Below are 14,624 nucleotides of genomic sequence, written 5' to 3' on the forward strand. Positions count from 1 at the left end.
GACCTGGATGACTGAGAATCTTCATCAACACAGTGCTGCTTCATATAGCACAGAATGTCTGCGATGTATAATGGAGACATATTTGTTTCCCTCACGGGAAGCTCGGCATCTGTACAAACACAAACGCATTCATCGCAGGGACTGATGTTTGTATCTGCAGGGTGGAAGTGAGAAGTGGCATCTAGATCAGCCCAAATTCTACAACAGCACTGAAGAAGATGAAGTAGCCTGAGAGAGTTCCCTCTTCCCTCTCAGAGGAGGTCCTATTTATCAGGGTCAGAGGGGGAGAGGCAGCATTTATCATGGCCTCGGAGATCTGTTTGCAGCGCTGTGAAGCCCCCCCGCTTGGCTGACTTGCGACAAACCGGCCAACCGATGAAACAAGGGGGATCCTGTGACTAATAAGGAAAACAGAGATGAATAATCTGTCACCACTTACTGTGTGTCTGCCTAATCCCTGTTGCATCACAATTTTTCATTCTCCACTTGTTTGCAGTTTGAAGGTTTAGCTATATGGAAAGATTCCTTTTTGTTTGTGCGCACACCCTGACACACATCAGAGCTTTCAACAGACTGCTGGGGGCTCAGCAGGCTCAACGGCAAAACCAGCAAACTATAATATGCTAAAAGGCTTTAAAGAGCATCAGAGCAGCAGTTTAAATCATCTGCAGAGAAAGGAGCATCCTCTGGGAACTATCTGGCAACATGTCTGAGGTTGTGCAGAGAGGATATATAATTTTTCTGCCCACTTTTCTTTCATTCTGCATCTCGGCTTACCTCTCGCTTTCTTTGCTTGAGTCTAGACAGAACAGAGGAGGAAGAAGTGATGATGCCAAGCCATTACACTCACACATCATACACAAGGCTGGCGAGATGCAGTTGCACCAGAAGAACACAAAACGAGTATACATATAGTATCTTGTGCCTATACAGTATCAATATAGACCACGTTAAATGATGTGTTTGGAGACAGAGATGGAAGAGGTAGGAAAGTTTTACCTTGTTAAACATTCTCTTCATCCTCGACACCACAAGTGCCACTACAGTCTCCTAAAATACTGAACAAAATCCCTGGTTCAGGAAGAAGCTAAATGGCTGAGAAGGCTGCAAAGCCTGCAGAAAGGCAACAAGATCAAGCTGCAAAAAATGCTGCAATCCTAGCAGGAGAACTTCAGAAGCAAAAGTTCCAATTGGAAAGACAGAGAGCTCTAACAGAAATGTTCATCAACAAAGGAGAAGAGAGCAGGAAAGAGGAAAGACTGACCAACGAGGCCAATCTTGAGAGTCGGCCTACTACACAGGTTGCTGCTGAAGTTCACAGCAACACTGAAGGGAAGTTCACAAAACCTCAGCAAAGAGAATATGAGGAGCTCCAGGTGAAACACCTTATCCACTTGGAAACCTCCACAGGTGAGCTCTGGGCAGAAAGACAGAAAAACAAAGCTCTAAAAGTTAAAGTGCGGGTAATCAGGTCTTCATACCAGGAACTACGCAGACGGTATGAAGCAGAGGTTTTTGCAGCGACTCAAACCCCGGAGTGTAAGCTGGAGGAAGAAACAATGACGCACACAGACAGTATGTCCCAAGAACAGCAGCTCATCAACAACCTGAAAGCTAAGGATGTGTCAGCAGATGGATCAGGACATGACTGATCTGGGGGACAAATCCTTCAAGATGGAGAGATTTTATGAAAGGGATATGGAGGCGCTGAGATGTCAATTCAAAGACCAAGACATCCTCAACCTGACACTCATCAACCAACTCAAGCAGAGAGATGACTGTGAACCTCCAAGAAGAAAAAACTGCCAGGCGCAAAGAACCATTTAGACCAACAGATCTAATATTCTGATCTCTGAACAAAGCACCACAGAGGTGTCCCTGGACCCTTCACCATGGAGGTCAACATTCCTAACCAAAAAAACTAGAGGTTCCATCGTCTGGGGAATGCCACTTTAAAAATGACTACAACAGGTATCTAGGTAATATATTGGTAGAAACTTTATTTAAACTGTGTCTTAAATGATTAGACACAGAGTAACAAGTCCATTGAAATTACTTTTATTGTTTTGCTGTGTGTTTTCCAGGCCATTTGTTTTTGCACTTATTGGTTAGGTGTTACCATGGAAACCACAGACTCCTAAAAGTCAACCCAGATACTACACCAAAAATAAAGCTCTTGAGTGTTTACATATTTGGATCTCTCTCTCTCTCTCTCTCTCTCTCTCACACACACACACAGCTAATGAGCAGAGTAAGATTCAGACATGTGGGAATCATTTCACCACCTACCTCCTGCTCTCTATGACAACAGAGGGGAACACAGCAACATTTGAAAAAAGAAAACACACCACCACCAAACTGACTGTGATTAGCAAGAGACTCATGATTGTAATGAACCAGGTGCAATATTGATAGAAAGACTAATGTCAGCCCAGTGCTACAAATTACTTACATATCCATCAGACAGCTACACAGCTGGACTTTCACCAACAAACGCTTGTTTCAATTTTGATTTGATCTCAAATTGTTATATACTTATTTTCATACTTACATTACAAATTGCACACTTTTGCTTTTGTACTTATTATTTTTAGGACATTTTGCTGCATTATTAATTCGTTTTTGCATTTTAAAGGGCATGACTGCTTTGACTGATTAACATGGCAGTCTCACACCACCGTGCTGCCCAAATTATGAAATATTTTTAAAATATGCAGTTGCAGTTATAATGTGAGGTCTTAAAGGTAGGGTAGGAGATTTAGAAAACTCAGTGAGAGTCAGCCAGATTTTGAAAGTAAACACACGCCCATTTCTCTCGGAGCTCACCCTGAAGCCACGCCTCCCAATCACATGGACGCACATTACCTGAAGACGAGCTGCGGTCTGTGACTTCGGCCATCATGCACGTACCTCTCTGGTGCGCGCAGAGCAGGAAGAGAGTGACAACCAGCCAATACTCCGCGCAGGGTCCACCCGGAGGATTGGCTGATGTTTTTAGCATTTTATAGCTTCCACAGATGATTAATTTTCTTCGTTTTAATGCGAAACTGCCGAACTAATTGCTAATTGCTATCAGATTGTAAAGAGAAGTTACACTAATTTAACAAAAAGTGCATCAGAATGAAATCTCCTACCCTACCTTTAAGGTCAAAGGGAATGGTATGGAGAAACAAATCAAGAAAACTGCAGCAAATCACGGAGATCCCGCCCCACTGGACTACTGTTATCACTGCACCTTATACTGTGTATCAGAGCCACATACAACAACAACAATGCATATTAGCATAACAGTAGAAACATCCAATATTAAACTGCAACAAAACAAAACTTAACACTGAGCAACACACAGCCATGTGTGGTAAATGTAAGACCTGAGGAGGGAGAGAGGACATGATTGGTTGCTTCGTGTGCCTCTGTCATTGATTATAACAGAATTTTAATGATTCTGTGTTGCTTTTCTTTGTTTAATGGACCCCAAGCAGCGCTCACACACTAAAACTTAAACATTTCAGAGCAGACCTTTCCTCCAATGGGTCAAGCCCATTTATTCCACGGAGCGTGCTCGGCCTGACTTCATGATAGTTCAGCTTACTAATACAATAATCCATAATTCAAAAGCTTGAGGGAAATGACTGCTACAGTTGCATATTCAAACACGCATTAAGACACACACACATATGCATGGACATGATGGATTTGTACTGCCGTAGATAAAGGAGGGTGGCGGTCCCTCTGATTACACATACATGAACATGGGAGTATGTTGCTTATGTAAACACTGGTCGCCAAGGAAACGGAGGGTCAGCTGCTTTTGCTAACCCTTTTCCCTTTACAGGCTAGAGAATGGCCAGCCCTCATTTTGAAGCAGGATTAAGAGAATAGGCTATTCATATGCACGCCCATGTGTTTGTGGAGTTTGGCCTTGAAACTGATCGGTCGCTCACCCAGAACAGCCTCTGTCCTTGTGTGACCTGCGAAAGGCACCACCGGCTACATTTTAATGCGACAGACAAAACAGCAACTCGTCATATTAATAGCATCAGTTATTGCAGGGACATTTTATTCCATTCATTCCCATCTGTTGTCATCAATATCATATTTTCTGAGGATGTGAAATATCCTCCCTCTGTTGGGGTCCTGCTTTCATGAATATGAGTTACAGGCACACAAATAAGTGTTGAAACAGAGCAATGACAAGATCTGATGGCAAAAACAGGCAGAGAACGCACAAAGGGGTGTGATTCAAAACAGTCTCTCCGACTCTATGGTCTGTATCTCCACCCAGCATGGCCTCTGACACACACACACACACATGAAAAATCTGGATTTTTGGATGATCACAAACTTGCAAAAGCCTTTAAACTACTGTAAGTGCTCGCTGCAACCAATTAAAGACTGGGATGGTACGACAGGAAGAACACAAACGACTTGTTCTGACCGGCTGAGATCTATGGTTAACTGTGCTTTAAACTGTTAAAAAACATCATGTTGGAGGAGGTGACTGACACTGTGTACGACACAGCTGCACCTGAAACCTCTCTACTGTTAAAGAGCTTGGACTCCATAAAAAGATGTGTGGTGTGTTAATAGTAGAAACACAGATCAACAGTAGCCAGAGGTCATGACCTTTACAAATATCACAATTATAATTAATTATCATATTAATAATGATATATTCTTACTAGGCCTACTCAGACAGCAGCCATTTTTAAGTTCTAACGATGTCAACAAGGCACCAACAGGTTGGATAAATACATAAAATAGTCCTACCACGGCTACATAAATCTTCTGATTCTAATCTATCCTCTCTGCAGCTCCATAATCTGCTGGTTGTCATCTGCTAGTATTCGTGTAGGAATGAATAATCACAATGATTTATGGAAGTGTCATTGTGTTGTTGAGCATGGATACTAAAACCTGGCCTGCTACCTGCAAAGTGTCAATTTGAATGAACATTTTGAATGGTCATGAATGCTTTATGCATGTGCATGCACACTCTGGATGGGAATAAAATGCAATGCAAAATTGATTTCGTATTTGTTTCAACTAGTAAGTATATATCACTGCTGCTGTGTGGCTCTGCTTTATGTCTCTCTGGCCAGTTTCTTTCTGCACAGCAAATTTATCAGCAATGAATAAGTTTCATCACTGTGTGAGAAAATGGACTGTCTCCCATTCATTTACCTATGGCATGTTTCTAGTTTTTGAAACACAAGACAATCCTATACTGGCAGATTGAATCACAGCTGACATGGTGGAAAACAACAACTTCAGACTGTACCAACTTCAAGGAGGAACCGAAAATGTGAGATTTAGTTTTGTTACTTGTTGTTGCTGAAAATAGTAACATGACCGTTAACATAAGCTGGTTAATATAACCAGGGATGAGTAACCGGGTGCATTTGCTTCACTTGCTCTGTTCTTCTTCCTATGATGCTGTTCTTCTGGCCTGATCTTAACCACCGGTCGTGTATCTGCACATGTGTTTGCACATGCTTGAAGCCCTGTTCAGTCCACTCTCATGAATTTGGCCAAACAGCGGCCCACTGATATAGAAACCATGTGTGATAAAATGTCCCAAACCACCATCATGACATCACCACTCTGCCCCCACCCTGTCTCCTCCTCCATCCCTTTGCTGCTGCTGCTCCTGTTGTTGTTTTTTCTTAATAGACTTGCTGCACATGTTGGTTCTTAGCATCAGCCTGATTTACCGAAATTCGCACAATTCCACACCTGGTAACTGGCCAGCACGTCCGCATGCGTCAATGAAAACACGAATGTCCTCCTTGCGCGCTAATGCCAAATTACACCTCCAGCTGATTAAGGAACAGGCACTGCTCATCAACATCCCTTCAAGGGAATTTCAATCTTACTCCACACTTCCAGGAACCAGCTGGCTTTGTTACAATATAACACAGACAAACAAACCCAGGTAGCCGCTACCAGGTCAGCAGTGAGCGCCTTAATTACCACATAACCATATCCATTGATGGAGGATGTGTGTAAATATGCATCATGCATAAATCCAGCAGATTTAGTGCTAATGAAACACAGGGGCTGTAAAGGATGGAACATTTTCACATTAAAATAATATGTAGATTTTTATCATTATAGCTATGGAACATTCATCTTACAGACAGTCCGAATTTATGCTGCATTGACAAGTGTAACAGACTCCACTAGAAGATTTTGGACACATCAGTGTACGTGGGGGGACCCAGATCAACAGTAGCCAAAGGTCATGACCTCAAATCCATGTTTGGAAAGCAACACCTGCTACTTTAAAGGCTTTAAGACAAAAAGACTATATATATATACTATATATATATATATACTATATATATATATATATATATATATATATATATATATATATATATATATATCCTGCAGTTCCCCCTGTGGCCTCTTGGGCCTGGCTCCAAAAAGGCATGCCTGTAGACCTCCATGTTAAAATGTTCAACTGTACCACACAAATAAACATGTTTGGCGAGTTCTCATCTAACTCACTTGTTTTAATCAAGCTTCCCGCTTTCAGGTCTGACAGCCCACCTCAACACTACCTGTATTAGAAGTGTGATGACAGTTATATGCAGCCTACATAGAACATTCAAAATGTAAGCACTGCTGTGTCCTGGTACAAAAAAATCATTGGGTTTTATCAATCACAAAACACAGGGGACGTGCCTGAACATCCAACAGTTAACAGAATGGCAGCGCTCCACATGAAGGCTGACTTACAGCTTTATTGGATGCTTTTGAAGGCCAAGGGTTGAACTAGTAAGCTAAACAGATGTTCTCATAAAGAAAATACAATGGTGAGATGTCCAAGTGCAGTGGCAGGGAGGAGGTGGATATGGATTGATGGATGGAGGAAGGGAAGGGAAGGATCATGATAGATGGACAGATAGGTGATGGGAACGTTCTGAGAAAGCTCACGGACGAGGAGAACAACAGGAGTCAAAGCAGAACCAGGAGATAACAGTCAGTGCAGACATTGTCCAACACACCTACACTTTTCTCTGCCCGTCTACTCTGGCTTTTTCTTTGGGATCTTTATTTCCCAAGGCACTCCTCTCTTACCCACACACACACACACACACACTCAGAACTACAGGCTCTGTTGAACTTTCTCCCCCAGGTCAAGCGGTAAAGGAGGACAAAGTGGTATCTATGTTCTGCAGTTCATATTTGTGTTGGAGGCGCCACGCGGCCTGAGCTCCATGTTAGCTTGAGGTAATTACACCTATACACCACCAATATCCCCTCCCATTACTGCACACTAATGGGCTCGCACACACACACACACACGAACACAAATACAATCATGGTCACACACACACACCACTTTGTCCAGGCAGTAGAGGCCAGTGACAACATCGTTTAGCTCCGATCTGTCACGTCAACGTTGCTCATGTTTTTCTGCGGTCAGACTCAAATCCCCTCCCTACATTTCCTCAAGTGTGTGTGTGCGACAGTTTGATGATGGAATTCTTCTTGTGACAGTCTTCTGAAAAGTTAATTATTACGTATGACTGAAATTATTTTACCTGGAAAGCTACACAGAGGAGGAGGTAAGGGACACGCATCCTATTAAATCTACTCCTGGTATTTTTTCCCCTTTATTCTACAGACAAGGAGAAAAAAAAAACTTTGAGAGGAATTAAAGTCAGACGGAATTTTGATTTCTCCTCACTTTTGTGTAGGGATAATAAATAATAATTCTATCATCCAAAAACCTAGAACATAAAACATATTTGATTTAGCTCCAGGCTCCAGGCTCGGGGTCTCCCACGGCAACAGTTACCTAGCATTCATCGGTCAGTGTTGCCACGCGATCATGCGATCATGATTTGTGATTTAAATGGTCCAAAATACTGGTCCAAAAGACTCAAAATCATTTTGAAGGTTGGTTGACAGTCTACCAACAAATCAAATTCTCATATTTTCCCTGTGGGATGTACTGCTAGTTATCAATCTAGATTGTGAGTTGCAGATTTTTGGAGAAATCAGTAGAAATTTGGCTCAGATATATAAAAATTTTTTTTTCCACTCTATCTCTAACCTTAACCCTTTTTTAGTTCCTGCTTCAGGTGAGCACAAGGGAAACTTTTGTAAAATGTTAGCTAGCTAACGTTAGCCTTTATAAAAACAAATGTGTTGTTGTATAAGTAGCAGGTAGCTATATCAACCTGCTACTACATGACTTCAGCATTGCTACTGTCAGGAGTCATGGTTGAGCCAGGGCTTTTATTTTGGTATTTTGTTGTTCTGCCTTAGTTCACGCTTTATTTGTTGTTTTTGTGTTTGCATCTTTTATTTTGAAATCACTAAACCTCCTCTCGTCTCAGGTGTCTTGTCTTCCCCTTCCTCGTGCGCTCCCTCCTCCTCCTCCCAGGGATTACCTGCTCTTCTGTATATCTTGTGCGTCTTCCCCTCACTAGGTGTCAGTGTGTTTTGGATTCATGTGGTCTTTTGTCTCGTGTCTACGCCTTGCCAGACGTTCCTGACAGCTACTGGTGAAAAACATGTTAACCAATATCATGTAGCAATATAAAAACCAAACAAATGACCTGCATACTGATTTCTGAATGAAAACACATTTTAGAATCATAAAAGAATGAGGTCAGTAGCACTGCAGAAGCAGCCCACAATACCTGCATGCAGCATGTATCTAATATCAATATGTTTTTTTAAAATTCATTTTTCATCTGGGATGCAAACTGGATCAGCTACTATAGCTGCCAGCATCTCCTCCAAAAATACAGTCATTTGATGACTTTATGAACTTTTTCGCCAGCTGCTTTATGGCCGGGAAAAGTCTGATAAGGCAGTAAATAACTGATGATGTATGCACCTCAGCGTCTCCTCCACACAAGTGGGGTCAAAGCCAGGTATGTGCTGAGGTTAGCCGCCGTCTGTCCCCAAACGCACACGTATTTGTGCTGTTTCTATGATCCAGCGTCCTGTTTAAGTCATAGCAATAGATCACGACTAGATGATACTCCCTGGGCACACGGTGTCTGTGCAACTGCTCTGATAATATCTGAGCTTTTCAAAAACACAGTCAAAGTTAATTCGGCATATCTGAGGCGAGGACGGTCGCCAGATTGTTTCAAGTGAAGTAGTTTTATCGATTCTTTACATCTAATTGCGATGCTTAGTTTTTTTTTCCAAGATGGACGTCACGTGTCTTTACATTTGCACCTTTAATGAGGCGTCACTCCTGCGGGCATATGGAAGTGGAGTTCTGAGGCTCTTGGATGTGAAAACAGGTTGGAGAGAGCGGGGTCAGATTTTACATGCTGTCTAATAGCAAATCCAGCTGACAGTGTAACTGATCCACTCCACATAAACCATAAAACATACACGCACATTATCGTGCATGCACGTGCAGACTGTTGATCTGTAAATGCAGCTACTGAAAACATTAAAAAAAAATGCCATGCGTTTATAATCACTGTGACAACTCTGCAGTGGAAATGTCATAAAGCTTAAGCAGTTATTGCTTGGCACACACACACACACACACACACACTATGGCACATGGTAGCGTCTGCAGCCAAAAGCCGGGGTGTAAATGTGACTGGCCTGCGTCCAGCTCCGCACACTAAATACAACAAAGAGGTGGTCCAGCAATGAAAGATCTGAGCCAGGACGTAACTTAGCGCCTGTTGGAGCGAGCATGAGAAAAGGCTGATAAACACAGTCGGATCCATGATTGCGCTCTCGTGTAAATAAATCACACACATTAGCAACAAGCTGGCTGGATTTTTAGCTCTCCTGTGTTTAGTGCTGCACAGTTTGAGGCCGGTTCTGGTTAGAGTCAAGTGGGAGATGGCGCTCAACTGCAATAACAATAATAATAATAATAACAAATAATGGGAAAATATATTTGCTTGGCAACACACTCACAGCACAAACAAAGTGAGAATCCAGGTTTAAAACTACAACATGTAAAGATTTTTTAAATAAAATAATCGTACACACTGTATGTGACGTTTTTATGTTGTTGTTTATTATCTCTTGCATCACTTGTTTTGTTGTGTTACTGATGACAATGAAGTTGTGCAATTAATTGTATTAAAAACTGCAAATTTATTGATAATACAATGATTTGATTTTCTTTCATATGTATTCCTGTAGCATGTGCACCTTGCTTTCTTTTAGGTAACATGTTTTCTACCTGTTGTTTTCAGTGGGACATGTTTGAGTGATGGGCAGTCTGGGAAAATGTGCTGGAAGCAACAATAAATAGTACTGTATTTTCCGGACTACAGGTCGCACTGGAGTATAAGTCGCACCAGCCAAAAAATGCTTAATGAAGAAGAAAAAAAACATATACGTATAAGTCGCACCGGACTATTAGTCGCACCACCGGGCCAGCATAAATCCCTGTTTTTAGCGTAACGTTACTCCTAACTTAAGTGGTGCGGCTGCAGGGCATTGAGAGTGAGACACACGCATTTCAACAAGTTCTCAGGTGGAGAAATGATTTGCTTCACTGCACAGAAATTCCTTTAAACATCCTGTAAATGAGTAAACGGCAGAATACTGTGCACTATCTGTCTGGAATTAGCGACCTATCGACCAATCAGAAAATAGAATTCCGTGTTGCCAGGTGAGGTCTGAGGCTCAGCTGCAAGCACGCGTTCCATGAACATGCGCGTCACCTATGCTCGGAATGCAAAGTGTGGACAAGCTGGAGGTGGAAGAGAACCGTAAGGAGAGGGACAGAACAGCTATCATGATATTTGACGTCAGGACACAAGGATAACTAACTGTATATTTTTCATATATAAGTCGCACCTGAGTATAGGTTGCATACCCAGCTAAAGGATAAAAAAAAGAGGCATGTCGTTGCGTCTTTCTCTGGCAGTGAGGGTGCTGTGAGCATGTGATCCCATTATGTCCATCACATTCTGGGCTCCAGTCTGTCACTGTGGAAGCCAGCATGTCCTCTGTTCTTTTCTCTCCAAACATCCCACACAACTTTCAACCAAAATGAGAAGCAGATGTTTGTGTGTTTGTGTATCTTATGTATTTATGGATGGGAGTGAGCAGGGAGCGCGGCGGCAGGTGTGTGGGGGGCCATCGGCAGATAAGTGTGCGTAATTCTTTGCTAGATGTTTCGTTAATGAAGTCTGTGTCCATTTTGGATCTGCTGTAAACAAACACTGCCAGTTGTGTTCACTGGAACACAGGAGCAGGCCGGAGGTACCGCTGCGATCAGTCCACACACCACGTCCAAAAATAATACTACTTAATAGGACTTCAGTGAGAAAATAAAACACAGCAGTCTGCTCCTTTATTTCTGTTCATATCCTCCATCAACTCTTCTCTCACTTCCTCCTCCTTTTATTCCATCATCTTCCTCTTATTAATGCCTTCCTATTGGAATTTTGGGGAGAACACCCTCCAGCCATAATACAACAGCAAATCTCCTGATTTATTATTTTAATCTCTCAGCTGAGGCAGCTTATGTTTCAAGAGGAAGTTAATAAACAAAATCCCATGAGGTGATTAAGTTCACTTACTGTTATTAATCTGAATGTAGGATATAGGCTACGTTCAGACTGCAGGTCTTAATGCCCAATTCGGATTTTCTGTGTGAACGGACTGCGGCCCTGAAGTGACCCGCATGCGGAGAAGAGGACACGACGTCACACAATGTGTGCTTGTGTAGCTTTGTTTAAGTTAATGTCCGATCATAGCCAACATAATTACAACCAAATAATATTAAGAAGAACGCTGACTGCTCTTAGCGACACTGACTTCATTCATAATTTCGTAATGACAAGAACCTTTGAATACATCTGCGAGCGCCTTTCTGTATCACTTTCATGGCAAGAGAGTCGACATCTCTCTCATCTGTGAGCAAGCGTGTTGGAGTTGGGCTCTACTTCCTGGAAACAGGCGCTTGTTGCTAACAAAAGTGCTTGTCTGCCCACTCCTGTGTCGCAGAATTGTGACGTCTGTCGCCTTTCACTGACGCAAAAGTCGGATACATATCTGATTTAGGACCACATATGAAAGCGGCCTGGGTCGGATGTAAAAAAATCGGAATTGAGCTGCTTAGACTGTCATGACAATATCTGATACAGGTCACATTCGTGCAAAAAAATCGGATTTGGGTCACTTTAGCCTGCAGTCTGAACATAGCTATACGTTCTTTGGTCACATATATGTCAATCTGTGCCAGATTAAATGATTTTTAATACATTTTACTTGTTAAATTCCAAATAAATGATGTTAAACTATATGAACACAGCTGATGAAAGACAGAAGTGACAGATATGAGTGACCCTTCCTCGCCTTTTATAAAGTATGGATTGTAGCAAGTCACCAGAAATTGCCCGTTTCACCCTTTAACCTTTACTGTATTTGTTGTAACAGGGAAGTCATTACCGAGTCTAAACCGTCTTGAATCTCATGCTCTGGTCTCATTATTTTTGATGGCACTAGTGTTCCAGCTGCTTCCTGCCAAGTGCTAGCAGTTAAAGAACACTTTAATGTTGAACACACACACAAAAAAGGCACATTAAGTAGGTCTTCAATGGTTGCTTGGAAACAGCAATAGGAACATGTACGGCCATGAGTCTGAGGCTAACACCTGGCCAGGTGTTTCTGTGTGATTTTATAATCTGTATTGTTGTATTTCTTTTGGCATTCCAGACTTCCTCAATCATGTCATCTGTTTTCAATTCACCTTCTGATGCCATGAAACTCTGCGTTATCTCTAAAGCACATGGCACCATCAGCTCCTCCGACCACCTTCTCTCATCATAATCCCAGCTTCCTTTCCCCCCTTATTCTTACAACGTGCTGGGTGTTGTGTTTCATGCCACTGGGAGCTGGTTTTCATTTAGTGGCAGACGTCAAGATTTCCACATTGATTTTTTTTTTTTTTTGTGAGATAACCGACTCACAAGGTGACTAAAGCAGGGTGAAAGCAGTGGGATAAAGCATGTATGTGTGCTTTATATAAGTGTATAAGTTTTGTTCATTGGAGCGCACACGCACATATGGAACATAATCTGGCAGGATAACACGCTGTATTAAAGAGGATCCAGGCCAATGACCACCCGCTGTGTAGACAGAAACCTGAGTGCGTCGTTTAAGATCTACTGTTTCCAATAAGGCCTGTGTTCACACTCACTCTGAACATATATCTGGTCTGAGATATATATAGATACTTTCATTTCTCTAGACAGTAAAAAACATCAAGGATCACACATCTGTAGGTGTTAAGTTTCTGTTAGTTTGTGTGTTTTTTTTCCTAGAAATAAACTTCCTGTTCTGGATAGTCATTTATTATTAACTCTCTTTTTAGTTCTGCTTTGGCTCCACCACCTCTTGAGATAGCTAGCTGCTTGTTAGCTTTTACAGATGCAGTTGCAAATTTGATGTGCTGTCTGGCGTTGTGCAGGTAAGAGTGCTATTCCTGTTGTGAATAGAAACAAGTTGAGAGCTAGAACTACAGAGTTGTGGTGTGTGTGTATAGCCAAAATTGTAAATGAAATGAGCTGCTGAACTGCTGCAGTGGGTGGTGATTATCTCTGAGTTTGTTTCCATGAATGAACTCTTTCACCTTAAACTCATCTGACCCTTTGCTAGTATAAAAATGTGTGATTAGTGCAGCTTTAGATGTAGTAAATGTAAATGTGGCCTCTTTAATTTGGGCTAAAATAAACCTTCATGCTAACTCAATTTTGTTGTAAACATAAATATCTTTAGCAGTTTATCACTCAGGGACATGTGACCTGGTGCAGACTCTCATCGATAACTACCTTTCTCTCCTTTAAGTTAAGCCTCCTAATTTCTGAGAGGTCACTCCAACATTCGAGCTGTATCATGTTCACTATCAGCCTCTGCTAGAATGCTACTTTGACTCAGAGGAGGAGGTTTATGTTCATTGCAGACATGGAAAAGAGAAGCCAGTGTTGACACGTTGTAAACACCCAGATTGGATGCATGATTGAACAGTGTTACTGAAACCCGAGCTCTGCATAATGATAGGTATAATCACTGTGTTAACATGGTGGATTACATGATTCATCCAGGGGGAAGATGGCGATGAAACCCAGACCCAGACGACATGAGCAAATATATACAAATGCATAAATGCACGCACCGTCCCATACGTGCACCATAATGGACGGAACAAATGCGTAGGGTTTGCTTGACCTTCGACCTATCCACTGATCCAACACCGGGCCTCCTCTTCCAGTAAACTCTCTCCTTTTCCTTCCAGTAATGGCTACTTTGTGTATACATGGTCTTCAAACCACAGGAGGACACGTGACGGAAACTGATGAGAAGAAAAAACATCTGAAGATGGAGTGACTAGTCATGTATTAGGTGGAACAGAAAATTACATGTGAAACATTTTTGTCCAGGTCTTAAAATACAATGGTTAGAAATGGTGAACATGCTGAATCCATTATCACCAAGTGTAGTTCTGCCATAGAGAGAGACCGTGCCATATTTCTGCCTGCACATTGTGTTTATACTGGGAAAGCAATTGAAACTTCCCCGGCATACCTGAAAACTGTCAAAAAAACAAACCCAAATCCCATCATTTTCCAATCCAGCGCTGTATAACTTCTCCTGATCGGGCT

The sequence above is a fragment of the Parambassis ranga genome, chromosome 6 (assembly GCF_900634625.1).
Source record: "Parambassis ranga chromosome 6, fParRan2.1, whole genome shotgun sequence".
Taxonomy (NCBI): domain Eukaryota; kingdom Metazoa; phylum Chordata; class Actinopteri; family Ambassidae; genus Parambassis; species Parambassis ranga.